Source organism: Pelodiscus sinensis, chromosome 22 (assembly GCF_049634645.1).
Source record: "Pelodiscus sinensis isolate JC-2024 chromosome 22, ASM4963464v1, whole genome shotgun sequence".
NCBI classification, from domain to species: Eukaryota; Metazoa; Chordata; order Testudines; family Trionychidae; genus Pelodiscus; species Pelodiscus sinensis.
This window is the reverse complement of record NC_134732.1, coordinates 6,848,892-6,862,602: the sequence shown is the minus strand read 5'-3', so window position 1 is coordinate 6,862,602 and position 13,711 is coordinate 6,848,892. Positions and strand designations below refer to the sequence as shown.

The 13,711-nt window shown below is 50.1% G+C and overlaps 1 protein-coding gene across 6 annotated transcripts in view; it reads left to right on the top strand.

Moving 5' to 3' along the window:
* The window catches only part of ASTN2 (astrotactin 2), a 730,659-nt gene that overhangs the window by 163,204 nt on the left and 553,744 nt on the right, over nucleotides 1-13,711 (top strand). The window contains exon 1 of one of the 6 annotated variants that reach the window (XM_075905854.1): nucleotides 12,710-12,901. The exons of the other annotated variants lie outside the window; for them this stretch is intronic. The gene's annotated coding sequence lies outside the window, so the exon portion shown is untranslated. Of the gene's footprint in view, nucleotides 1-12,709; nucleotides 12,902-13,711 lie in introns of those variants that run through there. 6 annotated transcript variants of the gene reach the window in all.

Sequence of the window (13,711 nt, the reverse complement as noted above, 5' to 3'; positions counted from 1 at the left end):
TGGAGCCTGGCGCATGCTCATTGTCTTGGTTCCTGTATAGGGAAAGATACACTGGCCCCTCGAGATGGACTTTCTTTGCAGGGGTGAGGAGCGTTCGACACGCAGAGATTGTGTCCGAGTCCATCACCACCGGGCGATCACTTCAGGCAGGCTCTCTTCTTCTTCACTGCTTCTAGGCTGTACTGTTAACAGAGAAGTAGAAGCACTGAGAAGTCAAGAGAGGGAGATGAATCCAATGGCCACAGGGAAAACAGTGGCCATTAATAAGTGGGGGATATTAGGGCCTTAAAAAACTGACGTAGCCTTCACAGTAAACATCAGGGAAGTGCACCAAAATATCCTCAGCAAGCCGGCCTGAAACCTGCCTGAATAGCCACTGGTAATGTCTGAGGGTATGTCTACACTGCCACCCTAGTTCGAACTAGGGTGGCTAATGTAGGCATTCGAACTTGCAAATGAAGCCTGGGATTTAAATAAATGCTTTATTTGCATGTTCCCGGGCACCACCATTTTACATTTTAAAATGTCCCGTAGTTCAAACTCCCTGCCCATGGCTACACGTGGCACGGACGAGGTAGTTCAAATTAAAGGTCCTAATTCGAGCTACCTAGTCCATGCCGCGTGGAGCCATGGGCAGGGAGTTCAAACTACGGGGCATTTAAAAATGGCGGCGCCTGGGAACATGCAAATAAAGCCCGGGATATTTAAATCTCGGGCTTCATTTGCAAGTTCGAATGCCTACGTTAGCCACTCTAGTTCAAACTAGGGTGGCAGTGTAGACATACCCTGAGGAAATAGTTGTTTGTGTTCATCCCACATAAGATCAGGACCCTATGTTGTGAGATGCGGTGTGTGCATCCAGTGAAACTTTGTCTGCACTACCACTTTTGTCAGGAAAACTTTTTGTGGGTTCATGGTGTGAAAAAACTCCCCTGTGATCGACAAAAGTGCAGGTGTGGACCATGTTAAGTGAGCCAATGAGGCTCCTGTTAATGTAGCGAACTCTGCTTATTGGAGGAGGCTTAATTACACCAGCAGGAGAGCACTTTCCTGCTAGCAAAGAATGGACAATACAGGAAACCATGCGGCAGTGCTGCTGGAAGGTCTGTCGTGTAGCTGTAGCCTGAGCAAGATGGTCCCTTCCTTGCAGCATTTGCAACCCACACAGACAAAAGGGCGGATTATTATTTAGTCCTATTTTACAGATAAGGATCTGAGCCCCAGAAGTGAAGGGACTTGCCAAAGGTCTGATATGAAGTCTGTGGCAGAGCCAGGCATAGACGCCGAAGAGGAGTTCAAGTCTCACCTTCCCCCAGCATTCTGGATGTGCCCTCTGAAATATTCAGTGTTGCTTCAGTGGTGTTCTGTAATAAACGTACGTGGGTCAGATAACACGGCTTGATAGGTAGACACATGGAAAATTAAACACCCAGGCGATAGTTATGATGGGGTTCTTGTTATCATTCATTTCCCTCTCCTTTCTGCTTGCTGTCTCATCATTCTCATAGTACCCTTTCTCCCTCTCTCCTGCTTTGTTATCATTTTCTTTGATCTCTCTCTCTCTTATTACACGCTTCCTTTCTCTGCTGCTGTGGCTTCCAATTCCATTTGTCCGATTTCCAGTCTAGTCGGCCTCCTTGTAACAATAACTCTCAGCTCCATTGATGGTTCAGCAGGGGAAAGAAGTGGGGAGGGGGTGAATGCCAGGTAGGTAACAGGTGAAAAGATCCCAGTCTAACTCAAAAGCTGTGGCCCAGGCCAATCACAGCCTGTTTCCCACCAATGTGGCTTCATTCACTCCAGGCAAATTATTTGCAGATGCTGCAATTACATGGACAATCCCAGAAGCCTCCTGCTACGGGACAAGCCCAAGAAAGAAACCAATAGAACACCACTGGCCATCACCTACAGTCCTCAACTAACGCATCATTAGTGATCTACAACCCATCCTGGACAATGATCCGTCGCTTTCACAGGGAGGCAGGCCAGTCCTTGCCCACAGACAACCCGCCAACCTGAAGCATATTCTCACCAGCAACTACACACTGCACCATAATAACTCTAACTCAGGAACCAATCCATGCAACAAACCTTGGTGCCAACTCTGCCCATATATATACACCAGCAACACCATCACAGGACCTAACCAGATCAGCCATGCTGTCACTGGTTCATTCTCCCGCACATGCACCAACAATGCCCCACTGCTGTATACATCAGCCAAACTGGACAGTCCCTGCGTAAAAGAACCAATGGATACAAATCAGATATTAGGAATGGCAACATACAAAAACCTGTAGGGGAACACTTCAATCTCCCTGGACACACAATTGCAGATCCAAAGGTAGCCATCCTGCAGCAAAAAAATTTCAGGACCAGACTTCAAAGAGAAACTGCTGAGCTACAGTTCATCTTCAAGTTTGACACAATCAACTCTGGATTAAACAAAGACTGTGAATGGTTTGCTAACTACAAAAGCAGCTTCTCCTCTCTTGGTATTCACACCTCCAGATCAGCTACTAGAAGTGGGCCTCATCCTCCCTGATTGGAACCACCTGGTCATCTGCAGCCTGATTCTGGCCTGTATATTTATATCTGCCTCTGGAAATTTCCACTACATTCATCTGACGAAGTGGGTCTTTGCCCACGAAAGCTTATGCTCCAACACTTCGGTTAGTCTATAATCTCCTCGCTGCTTTTGCAGATTCACACTAGCATGGCTACCCCTCTGATATATGGACAATATTGTGTCAGGAACGCGCAGTGGCATCAAAACAGGTGTGGGGGGCTTATTAGCCTGTTAGTATCCATCACCCAGATATCCTGTCCGATCAGCTTTCCGACAACAGGAGGGAACTGGCTCTGTCCGGCATGCTTGGCACCTCTAATTGAAATGAATTTTTTCCCATTTCTGAGTGGCGGGGTCCTCAGCCGTCGTTAAGGACAGAGCGCGGGATGGGCCACAGCTCACAGATTTCCTATCACAGTGTGGCGTAGCAGGGCTGAAGGGAGACGGTGCTCTCGATTTCTCTCTTCCTCAGGGACAGGACTCTTCTTTCTCTCGTGCGCCGGGGGCCGGCTGGCATTCAGCCCAAGCTCTCTGCTTTTAGAAACGCAGGGGAGGTGAGTCCCAAATCATTTCAGCCCCTCCAAGTGTGCAGATCAGCCTCTGTCGTAGGACTGGGAGAGCATCTGGGGGAGGAAGTGTTAACAAGACTCAGGCGGGCAGCCTGCTGCCTCTCCCAGGCAGCCTGTTGTAAATCCTGATTTACATGGTGGGGAGCCAGAAAGCGGAGCCATGAGGGGCAGAGCCGGGGACATGAGAGCACTGGCCATCCTGGCTGCTCCTCCTCAGCCTTGCCTGTACTAAGGAGGCAGGCCTCGTGCAGACAGGCAAAACCATTCTGAGCCCCAAATAGTACCAGTGCCGCTTGCTCCCATTTCAAGCCAGGGTAAGTCTCCCACATGCCTGTGCTGGTGCAGCAATGCTGTGGGCTGGACACAGATGGCTATAACTGGGGCCAACCCTAGTGCAGACAGAGCCCATGGCCTGGTCCCGCAGCACTGTCAGGCAGCCCCCAAAGCACTGGGTAGAGCAGCTTTGTTCTGTCTGAGCCCGTGCGCTATAATACAGAGATCTACCTATTCCAGAGAGCTGGAAGGGATCTTGAGAGGTTATTGAGTCCAGTCCCCTGCCTTCATGGCAGGACCAAGTACCATCCCTGACAGATTTGCCCCAGATCCCTAAATGGCTCCCTTAGAATTAAGCTCACAACCCTGGGTTTAGGAGGCCAATGCTCAAACCACTGAGCGATCCCTTCCCCCAGCCAAGGGATAAAACTATAAACTATGAAACTCCGTGGCCCACCCCCACTACAGCAACTCTTTTCCTGCCCCAAGCCAGGCCTAGCAGTGGGCAGCTGTCCAGAGCCTTGCACCACAGGGGCCACGCAAAGCTAAGCTGCTCAGGCTTTAGCTTAGCTTAGCTCTGCGTGGTGGGGCTCAAGGCAGTGACGCTTGGTCTCCGTGCCCTGGGCCCCAATGAATGTAATGCTGGCCCTGTTTGGTGGACCCCCTGAAACCTTCTCCAGCCCCCCATGGGTCCTCGGACCCCTTGGTTGAGAAGTTCTGGCCTAGAGAAATAGCCTGGAGAAAGCTATTGCCCTTCTCTGTCTGAAGCCTTGGACAGAGCCCTGTGACTCGCTCTCCCATAACCCTCCGCAGAGGATTCGGGCAAGTGCAGCTTAATTTGTGGCATTGATGAAGTGCCCAAAGCCGATGGACAGCAGGTCCTAGGGGAACGTGCCCCTCTGGCCCGTGCATGTTCCCCGCCTGATCAGACTCCTCTGTGGAGCACTCGTGCCAGCAAGGCGGTGACCCCAGGGGCCACATCCCATTCCGGCAGGGCGTGCCAGTCTCCCGGAGTGGCTGCTGAACTTTTGCCAACTCCCTTGGTGAGGTTTCCACTGCAGCTGCCTGGCTTCCAAGTGAGACATCCCCCGGCACAGCCTACGATCCGTGCAGGGTTGGCACCCGTTGGGAACATCTGCTCCCTCCTGCGTGGTGAGAATGATTTCATCTGGCAGCGATTTCAGCCAGGGAGGTTTGCAGCTGCGTAGGTGGCATTGCTTCCCCCTCGCTCAGTGCCCATCGCAAGGAGCTGGGACAGGTATTGCCCTTCCACTGCTAGGAGAGCGCCAGGGAGCAGCAGTACAGGGGCGGGTGATAAAAGCACTTCTTGGCACGAGGCAGGAGAGCGTTCAGAGCCAGCCTCTGAAGCGAGAGGACGTGGGGGGGGGGGGGGGGCAGTAAGGACTGAGCAACAGACAGGCTGGGAGAGTTGCCACGGCATGCCAGTGTGTTAAGGAACAGCCCGGCAGAGCGTGTTTGCACTGTGGCTTCTCGTGATGTAAACTTACACAGCAGGAGGACGCATCTAGAATTCTTAGTGGCTCTTTTAGAAGGATGCAGCTTTTTTCGGTTCTGTAATCGCTTGTTTGCTTTTGCTGCCCAGTCAGGATTCTCTCGGGACTTAGTGGCTCAGCGGCTAATGAAAGTGATGGAGTCTGTGTTAATGTTGCAATGGAAGAGCCTGTGTTTGGAGGAGGTCAGGCCTCAGTGCAGGAGCCATAGAATAGAGGGAATACATTGGGTTGCTTTATTGAATGCAGCTCTCCTCCCTGCAGGCGACTGGAGGAGAATTTGGTGTGGTTCACAGGCTGGATCAGAGGGTCTGTTCATAGCAGGGTCCTGAAACCAGAGCCCATGCGCACTGAGCTCCCTGCTCCTAAGCCGGTGTGCCGCAGAGCTGAAAGGGAGCACGTCTTCAGTCTGTCGGTCAGAAGCGCTGCCCGTCCAGGAGGGGAAATGCAGCCGTTTCCAAAGCTCTTGCACGTTACCAGAGTTCGGGTTGTGTTTTCTTTTTCTTTTTGAATGCTCAGCACTCAGTCCTCAGCATGTGCGGTGGGACACGAGTGTCCCCAGCCAGCTTCTTGTAATTAAAGCTGTCTCCTCTTCATCAGAACACCTTGTAATTAGTGCGAGGAGTGATGTGTAACTTTAACTTCAGAGGCTCAAGAGTGAAAACCTGAAGGCTTCTCCCCGGGGAGAATGAAATGTGCTTGCGGTAGCGGTGATCTAAATTGGTTTGTCACTGCCCAGGGTCCTCTGCTCCTTCCTACCACCATGAACCAGGCTGCAAGAACGGAGCTCTGGGCTGGCTTGACGGGTGGGGGCAGGACGTCACCCCCCGTCACCCCCCGTCACCCCGTCACCGGAAGGAAATAGTCATGGATTTTAGATGGATAGTCAGACCTTGTAGGATGGGTCAAAAGGATCATCTAGTCCAGGAGTGAGCAATAAGTGGCCTGCAGGGCAAGCTGGAGGCGGTTCACAAGAGTTAGGCCTTCGTGGGCCTCCAGGTGCTTTAGTTACCTGCATGTCCATAGATATGGCCGCTTGAAGCTCCCATGAGGCGCAGTTCATCATTCCCAGCCAATGGGAGCTCCAGGAAGTGGTTGCCTCGCTGCTGTGTCCGTGTCTGTGGTTGTTTTCAATGCTCTGAACTAGTACTTCATTTGTTTATGGTGTGCACTACTTTCAGGGCCCATCCTCTGCCAATTTGTGCTCATGAAAATATTTCCCCTTCTCCATCCCTTCCCTTTCTCCGGTTGTACAGTGCCCTGGGTGAAAGTTGACCACTTCCTTCTGCCCCAGAAGTGGCTGCATCTTGGCACGCTAAGCACATACATTGCAGAATGCTTTCAGATGCCACGAGGAATGTGCGTGCTTTGGTAATATTTTTTCATTCCTCTGTCTGCCTCAGTTTCCCGCTGGACTTTGCATTGCTAGCATGAAGGCAGAAGGAGTTTGTCTCATGTAGCACCCTGGTTGGAAGTCATAGGTCTTAACAAACTGAATACAATCACCCACGTGAATGGAGGGACCATCAGCCAGGAGGAAGGAGTCTTTCCCTCCCCTCTCCATGGGAATGCAGAGCAAAGGCCCTTGATGACAAGCACACAAGAAGGGCGTCCGGTGGCTATGCTTAAAGAGAACGGTGTCCCAGGGAGATGGTACGCACAGGCGGGGACTGACCCCAAAGGAACAGAGACAGGGCCAAACTGGATTCTACAACCTCTTGGCCAGGCTGAGTTGTCTTCACCTGTGCTGCTCACTGCTAACCTAAGGACTTTCAGAAGCCAGGCGGCTATTGAATTGTTACCGCGTGAACAGGCTGCCTGGCAACCATGCCACTGGTCACCGAGAGCACTACACCCGGAAGAGGTAGAATACAAACCTCCAGCAGGAGTCTGGCTCCGTTTGACGTGCTGCAGGGAGGTTCAGAGACAGGCAGGGGCTGCTGGCAGCAGCACACCCAGTATCAGAATCGTGGTGACTGTGGGCCTGCCTCCATGGAACCGTGGGGGCCTCGGGGTCTGGCATACTGAAAGGGTCACTCCCAAGATGCTGCGTACAGCTGGGGCACAGAGCAGATCAGTGGTCTGTGCCGCGTGCAAAGGGAAATCTCCTCACACCATTCTGATTCTTTTCATCCTGCCCCAAATGCTCCCCTCCCCGTTTGCAAAGCCAGGAGGGCAGTAAAAGCCAAACGGCAGCTCTGCTGGTGCTTTGCAGAACCCTCATTATGCTGAAATATTTGCACTTAAAAAAACTGCCTGAGCATATTTGCACAATCGTCTGGATCGGTCCCAAGGCAGCTGCCAGCTACTGGCTCAAGAATAAACCTATTTAAAACAACAACGGAAAGAGCCTTTTCCCTTTCCTTGATTTCCTAGGAGCACAATTACACCTTCCCATCAGCTCCCAGCTCCATAAATTGTTTTGAATGAGCTCCAATACATTTCAGAAATCCCATTCAACTCCCTCCCCTTTCTCTGTCTCTCTCGCCTTCAGTCTGTGATGTGGGCTCCGCTATCCCTGTCTGGCTCGGGCTGCTCTTTGCGTGTCCTCTCTGTGGTCGGTCCCATACATTTTCCATCTCGGTCTCATTTGCCAGCAGGATTATTTCATTCCGCCCCTTTTGTGTATCCCTCTGCCAGCCCAGTGGCTCCACCCCTGGCAGCTGGACTTCCTTAACCCAGACCCCAAATATTTCCATCTTCTTTGCTGAATTACTTAAGAGATTGGGGCTGTCAAAATGTCTGATGAACCTCAGCACTTGCTACAAATGTATTCCACTCAGGAACAAGCATTTTCCTAAGGCATTTAGTTGTCTGTCTGCCCCTTTGGTGGACTTCCAGTAACACAAATAACAATTACCTTGTGGTTCTCTACTCTGATCCTTTCTCCCTATGCTTTGCAGAGTTCATTTCCCTTCCTCACTACTTCTGGGCAGCTGTCCGAAGCCCACCAGCCCTGACAAGTGCATTGACTAATTGAGCAGAAAAGAGAATGTTCTAACACGTCGCCCAAAAGCGCGTGAGGGCTGGCGGTGCAATGCGAATTGTGCTAATGTCCCTTCATCTGGAGATATGTGGTTTTTATTAGATTAATTTTTTTTAATATGTGCGGAATTTACAGTGGGAACAGCATTAATTTGCAGTAATGATCGGGCAATCCCATGGGAATTAATTTTTTTTAGTGAATTAACAAGGAAGTGAATAAACACAATGTTTAAAAAAAGAGAGCAAGCGAGCAATGGTTCTGCAAGAGCAAATGTACTTTGTTCCCTGATCTGACAAGTGTTTAGTTTTAATTATTTATGATACTGCATAGTTTGTTGTGTAATGTATTTTATAAAAAATAATGAAATCCAAGTACCTTTAGATCTTGCTTGAGCATTTGTCAAAACTTTATCTGGAAGAGGCGAGAAGCTGCTGGGTTTTGTTGATATGAATTATGGGGTGTGTGAATTAGTTGCGTTCTGCTCTAATTATAATGTTTTCTTATTAGTGGGAAGGTCTTTCCTAGAGGGCCCCAGCTGAGATCTTGCGCCCACAGTGCTGAGACAGTCCCCGAAGAGTTTAGTCCAAGTAGGCAAGACAAGCAAAGGCTGGGAGAAAGGAAGGATTTTTTTTACAGATGGGGGGACTGTGGCACAAAGATGAAGTGACTCACCCACCCAAGGTGAAGAGGGTGTGTGGGACAAAGGTTGGGAACCAGTGGCCAGTGACTGTAGCAAGACCACCTTTCTCAAAGAAGTAGTGTGATTCCATTCTCTGGTCAGTCCATTTGCCGGGGGTACTTTCCCCTTTGTGGTTCAGGTACATCTAGTACCGTAGCTGCAGCATTCTGTGGAGCCGATTTACTTAGCGTGATGGCTGATTATTCCCAGGTCTCTTTCTCACAGAGAGGCCATCGCTCTGCCTGAAGTTATGGGCTTAGCGGTTGACCTTCTGCGGCTCGTATCCTGCAGTGGTTCAGACTAGCTGATCATAAAGATGTTTTCTGGTCCTGAAATCTTCCACTTCCTCCAGTGGTGCCTGCTTGGGCTCTAACAATGAAGAACCTCCTTCAGGGCCCGGGCATGAGCAGTTTGAGCTTCCAGTAGTACCCCAGTGGCAGTAGCTGGGGCTTCGACGAGACAGATTCCCTTTGTGGGAGATCGTGGGACTAAGGAGAACTCCTTTCCCTGCACCGTGAAGGCAGCCACCTCCTTCCCCTGTGCAGAAGGAACAAACGGCAGCCTCCAGGTGTGTTCAGGGGGTCTGTTCCTTGTGAGAGATGGATCGGCTTCCTTGCTCCGCGGGGTGAAGGTGGGTGGAGTCATAATGGGGCTCTGGGATGTTAATCCTGTCCAGGACAGCTGCCCTGATGGTGGGAGGTTGGTAGGCATGCCCCTCTTCTCCGATGGACCAGATGTGTGGGGGAGGTAGAACTATCCACCAAGGGAAGGCTGGTTGGGGGAATCCTTACCAAGGTGTTTAGCCCTTGAGAGCTTCCGTGACGATGGCATAAAACCACCAAGCCCTGGGGCAGTTCATTTCCCATCTCTCAGTCCTGTTTGTTTGTTCGTTTGTTAGTAGCTTGTGGCCACACCAGGCCTCCTGGTTATTGCTGTGCAGATACCTGGTTGTCATTTGTTAGATAAAGGTTCCTGGCTTGCAGCAGTCCTTGTTTGTCTGGATGGTTGGGAAAGCGTTGGAGGCAGGCCGGGGCAGGTACAGTCAGTAAGCATCTGTAAACGTATGAGAAGCAGCCCCAACAGCCTTTTGACGTCTTTATTGTCTGGAGTAGGTTTCATTTGCTTGGGTGAGAGGGCAGCTAGGGGCAGTGAATGTGGTTACTGTGCTGTGACCCAGTTTAATGCTCCTCGTAGAACCAAGTACAGGAAATCCACCGCCAAGAGCTCATGCATGCATGCATTCCGCTGTCTGCTTTTCAGAGCAGCAGTAGATTGTGGTAAATAGTCTCCTAGAAACTTTTTTTTTTTTTTTGAGAGCGAGCCAGAGAGGCAGGCAACATTAACGCTCCTTTTTGCAAAGAATAGCTGGAAAGGGACTCTGAATTAGCCCCAGTCTGTATGATGCTGATGTTTTCCTGACTGCTGTCCAAAAGCCTTGTAAGAAGGACGCACAACCATTGTGGGTTATAACAACAGGGTTCCTTTGCTTGCTTTTTCAAGAGTCATTTTCATTTAAGCCCTTGTTTAAACAGTAATTAAAATATTAGGCAGTCGTCGTTCATTTGTACAGCCCTAGCGCCTAGAGGCATCAGCTAGGTTGGACCGTGTTGTGCTGGGGCTGTACAGATGTGTAGTACATGTCAGTCCCCACCCCAAAGAGCTTATGCTGTAAGATATGTGTGGGCCAGTGGAGCTTTTATTGTTAGTATCAAACTCTTTCCTTCCGTTCAGTGTCATTCTTTCCGTTCTTGATTTGAGTGGATGTCTTTGATAAAAGCCTGGTAATTTGGTTTGAATGATCAGTGTAAGAAAAATCAGTGGGTGTCACTAGAATGCACTTTTCAGGTGTGAGATTGTGCTTTGGGAGGGCTTGACTAGTGCAAGCTGCTTGAAGAAACTTTGGTCTCGGCCTGGACATTGCATTCGACAGAGCTGGCCATGTCAGGAAACCTGCTTGCTCACCTGTACTAGTTAATGCACTCAGACCCCTCGTATGGACAAGGCAAATTGCAGTTGTGCTAGCAGGATTGGTGACCCTAGAAGGCAGCACAGGGTTAAACCACAACTATCCGACATGTTAAAAGCAACAATTAGCCCTGTCCAGGTTCAGATTTTAAAACATTTAGTTGGTGGATTTTTAATAAAATCACTTTTCCCTGGCCCACCGAGGGCAAGTCATTTGAAGAAATTTAGCTTAGAAGTAGTTCGAGCTGTTACTCCCACAAGATGCATCGCTCCAATTAGCGGCGTGTTCTGCCTTTTCTTCCTGATGCTTGCATACAGACTATACCTGTGTGGCTATTCCGTCAAACCGTTATTGGAACATCACTGCACATGTTCATATGGCCCAGAATGTCTGTGATTGGCAGGGTCTGCTGTTTGTCCCCAGCAAAACAACAGTCAGTATATATTATTTTAAATAAAACTGTATGGAAATGTGATTTGATCTGAAATTTTTAATACAAACGAGTCTAGGATTGTTTAGTTATAGTTCCCACTGCAACTGTAACTGTGCTCTTGTACTTACGCTCTACTTGGTAGCACTGTTTTTGCTATGAAATTTATGCTCAGCATGCATCTGCTAGGATAGCATGAAGCTACGTATCCATATGGCACACACATGGGGACTGATTTGTGTTACTTGTGGGAGCCGTAATTTTTAAATTCCTAGGCCAAACTCTGCATGGGGCTGCTCCAGTGTAAATCCATTTGCACCAGTTAACTTCCATGCCAAATTTCGCCCCTTGCACTTATCTTCCTGTTCCCAGCAGTACAGCACTCAAGTGCATCAGTGCTAAGGCAGTTTTGAAATCATTTGTCAGCTCTGGACAGAGGTAGATGATAGAAGGATAATGATCAATGATCATTAGAGCCTAGACCTGTTTGAGTTTTAGGAGAGCTGTGGGGGACTACAGGAAATAATGTTCTGTCCAAAACCCCCGTTCAGCAAACTCGCCCTGTAAGGCAGAGCTTTTAAGCATGTGCTTAAGCCCAATTGACTTTAATGGAACTTAAATATGTACTTAATTTTAAGCATGTGTTGACGTGCTTTGTTGTTTTGGGCCACAAAAGGGGACGTGACATGCAGGTAGAATGTGCCCTGTTTGTTGATCAGTTGCCTCTAACTGTGCTCTCTTGTGGCATTTTTATTGTCTAGTGATCTGAGCTGCTGTTTATTTTAAACTAGTTCTCTCTCTTTCTGCCCTGGGATCAGACATTTTCCTGTGCCTCACTCTTCCTAGCTGCACAATGGGGATAATTGCCAGACATGTGGTTTTAGTCTCTCTTTAGCTTGTTGAGGATTTGTCTGTGCTGTGCAAGGGTTACTATTTATTTGACATGAGAGGCTGATACTATCTACAATCCACTACACACCACCAAAGCTGCCTGCTATCAGTGAACGGGCTGCTAGCCATTGTGGGCAAGGTATGCATCCTTGTGACACACAAGTAGCTCTGACTCTTGTCCACTCTGGGTATGTCTACGTGCCAGAGTTATTTTGGAATAACTGACATTATTCTGAAATAACATAGTCTGTGTCTACACTACAAGGAGTTATTTCAATATAATGTCAAGCTGAAGGACTTCTTACTCCAGCTCTTGTAACCCACATTGTACAAGGAGTAAGAAAAGTCAAGGGAGAGTGCTCTAACTGGTGGACAGCTCTAACTCGGACTTCCGGCTGTGTAGACAGTGCCAAATCTGAAATAAGCGATTTCGACTTAAGCTATGCAATTGATGTAGGTTGCGTAGCTTATTTCGGCTTTACCCCTGCTGTATAGACTTTCCCTGAGAATCCTTCAGTGACCCTGTTGATCATGTCCCCTTACACCTAGCTCTTCTCTCTTCCTCTCCTCTCCCCACATCTCCAACCTCTCCAGTAAAAATCCTGCCCCATTGACTGGCCTCCTCCCCCACAGAAAGCCTGGTGAAAAGACAGGCTTTAGTTTGGATTTTCTCTGACACTGACTCCCTGTGTAAGACTGTGACGGGGCGAGGCAGCCCCGCACTGAACCTACAGGGCACAGCCAGGGTTACCTGGCTGCAGAGGCCCCTCCCCCACAGCCCTACCAAGTATGCCCAGGCTGCAGCGGGGCTATAAAAGCCTGGGCCAGGACTCAGTCAAGAGAGGCAGCTGAAGGAGAAGGACTGGAGAAGGGAGCTCTCCCTCAGCGGTGGCCAGGGACTCCAGGAGAGGCCGGAAGGAAGGCGGAGGCGAATTGGTGCAACCCAGAGACTGCCTGCCGAGGGGACGCCGGCCTGGAGATTGCAGCCAGCTGGGCAAGTCCAGGGGAAGGAAGCTCGGGGGTCCAGGTAGGAAGTGGCCCAGGGCAGGAGCAGGAGCCGCCGCTCCCGGCCCGAGAACCTCGGCGCGTTTCGGCTGGATGGCCCCGCCGAGAGAGTGACCCAGTACCTGGTCGCTCACAGGGCCCTGGGCTGGGACCCGGTGGAGTGGGGGGGCCCGGGTCCCCCTACCTGGGGTGTGCCCCCGCTACGACAACTGTGTTGTGGACTTGGCCTTGCTTAATGGGCCAGCTATAGACTGTTTTGCGGACTCAGGCCAGGGGCCTTAGCCCTGCTTAATGGGCCAGCTATAGACTGTTTTGTGGACTCTGGCCAGGGGGCCTTAGCCCTGCTTAAAGGGCCAGCTGTAAACTGTGTGGACTCAGGCCCAGGGGCCTTAGCCCTGCTTAAAGGGCCAGGGAGAGACTGTATCACAAGGGGTTGGGGACCCAGGCGGGAGGGGCCCGCCACAGAGACCATGAACTAGTCACTTAACCGAAGGACATAGGCATGGCTGTACTGGATCAGACCAAGGGTCCATCTAGCCAATATCCTGTCATCCTACAGTGGCCAGTATCAGATGCCTCTGAGGGAATGAACAGTACAGCAGCAACCTCTTGGCTTCAGTGTCTGCTCTGACTTCTGTTCTCTCACTTTCTCTGTGTGGGGGTTGATGGCAATAACTTACCTTGCAGGGAGTGTGAGGTTTAATTAATGTTTATAAATTCCTGGTTCCACAGGTGGGGAAGGTGCTACAGAAAGGCAGCATGCCATTAGCGTTAGTGGCACAACACACTTCTCGGGGGTGTTCCGTGAGTGTTCCCTGATAAAGTGGAGTGG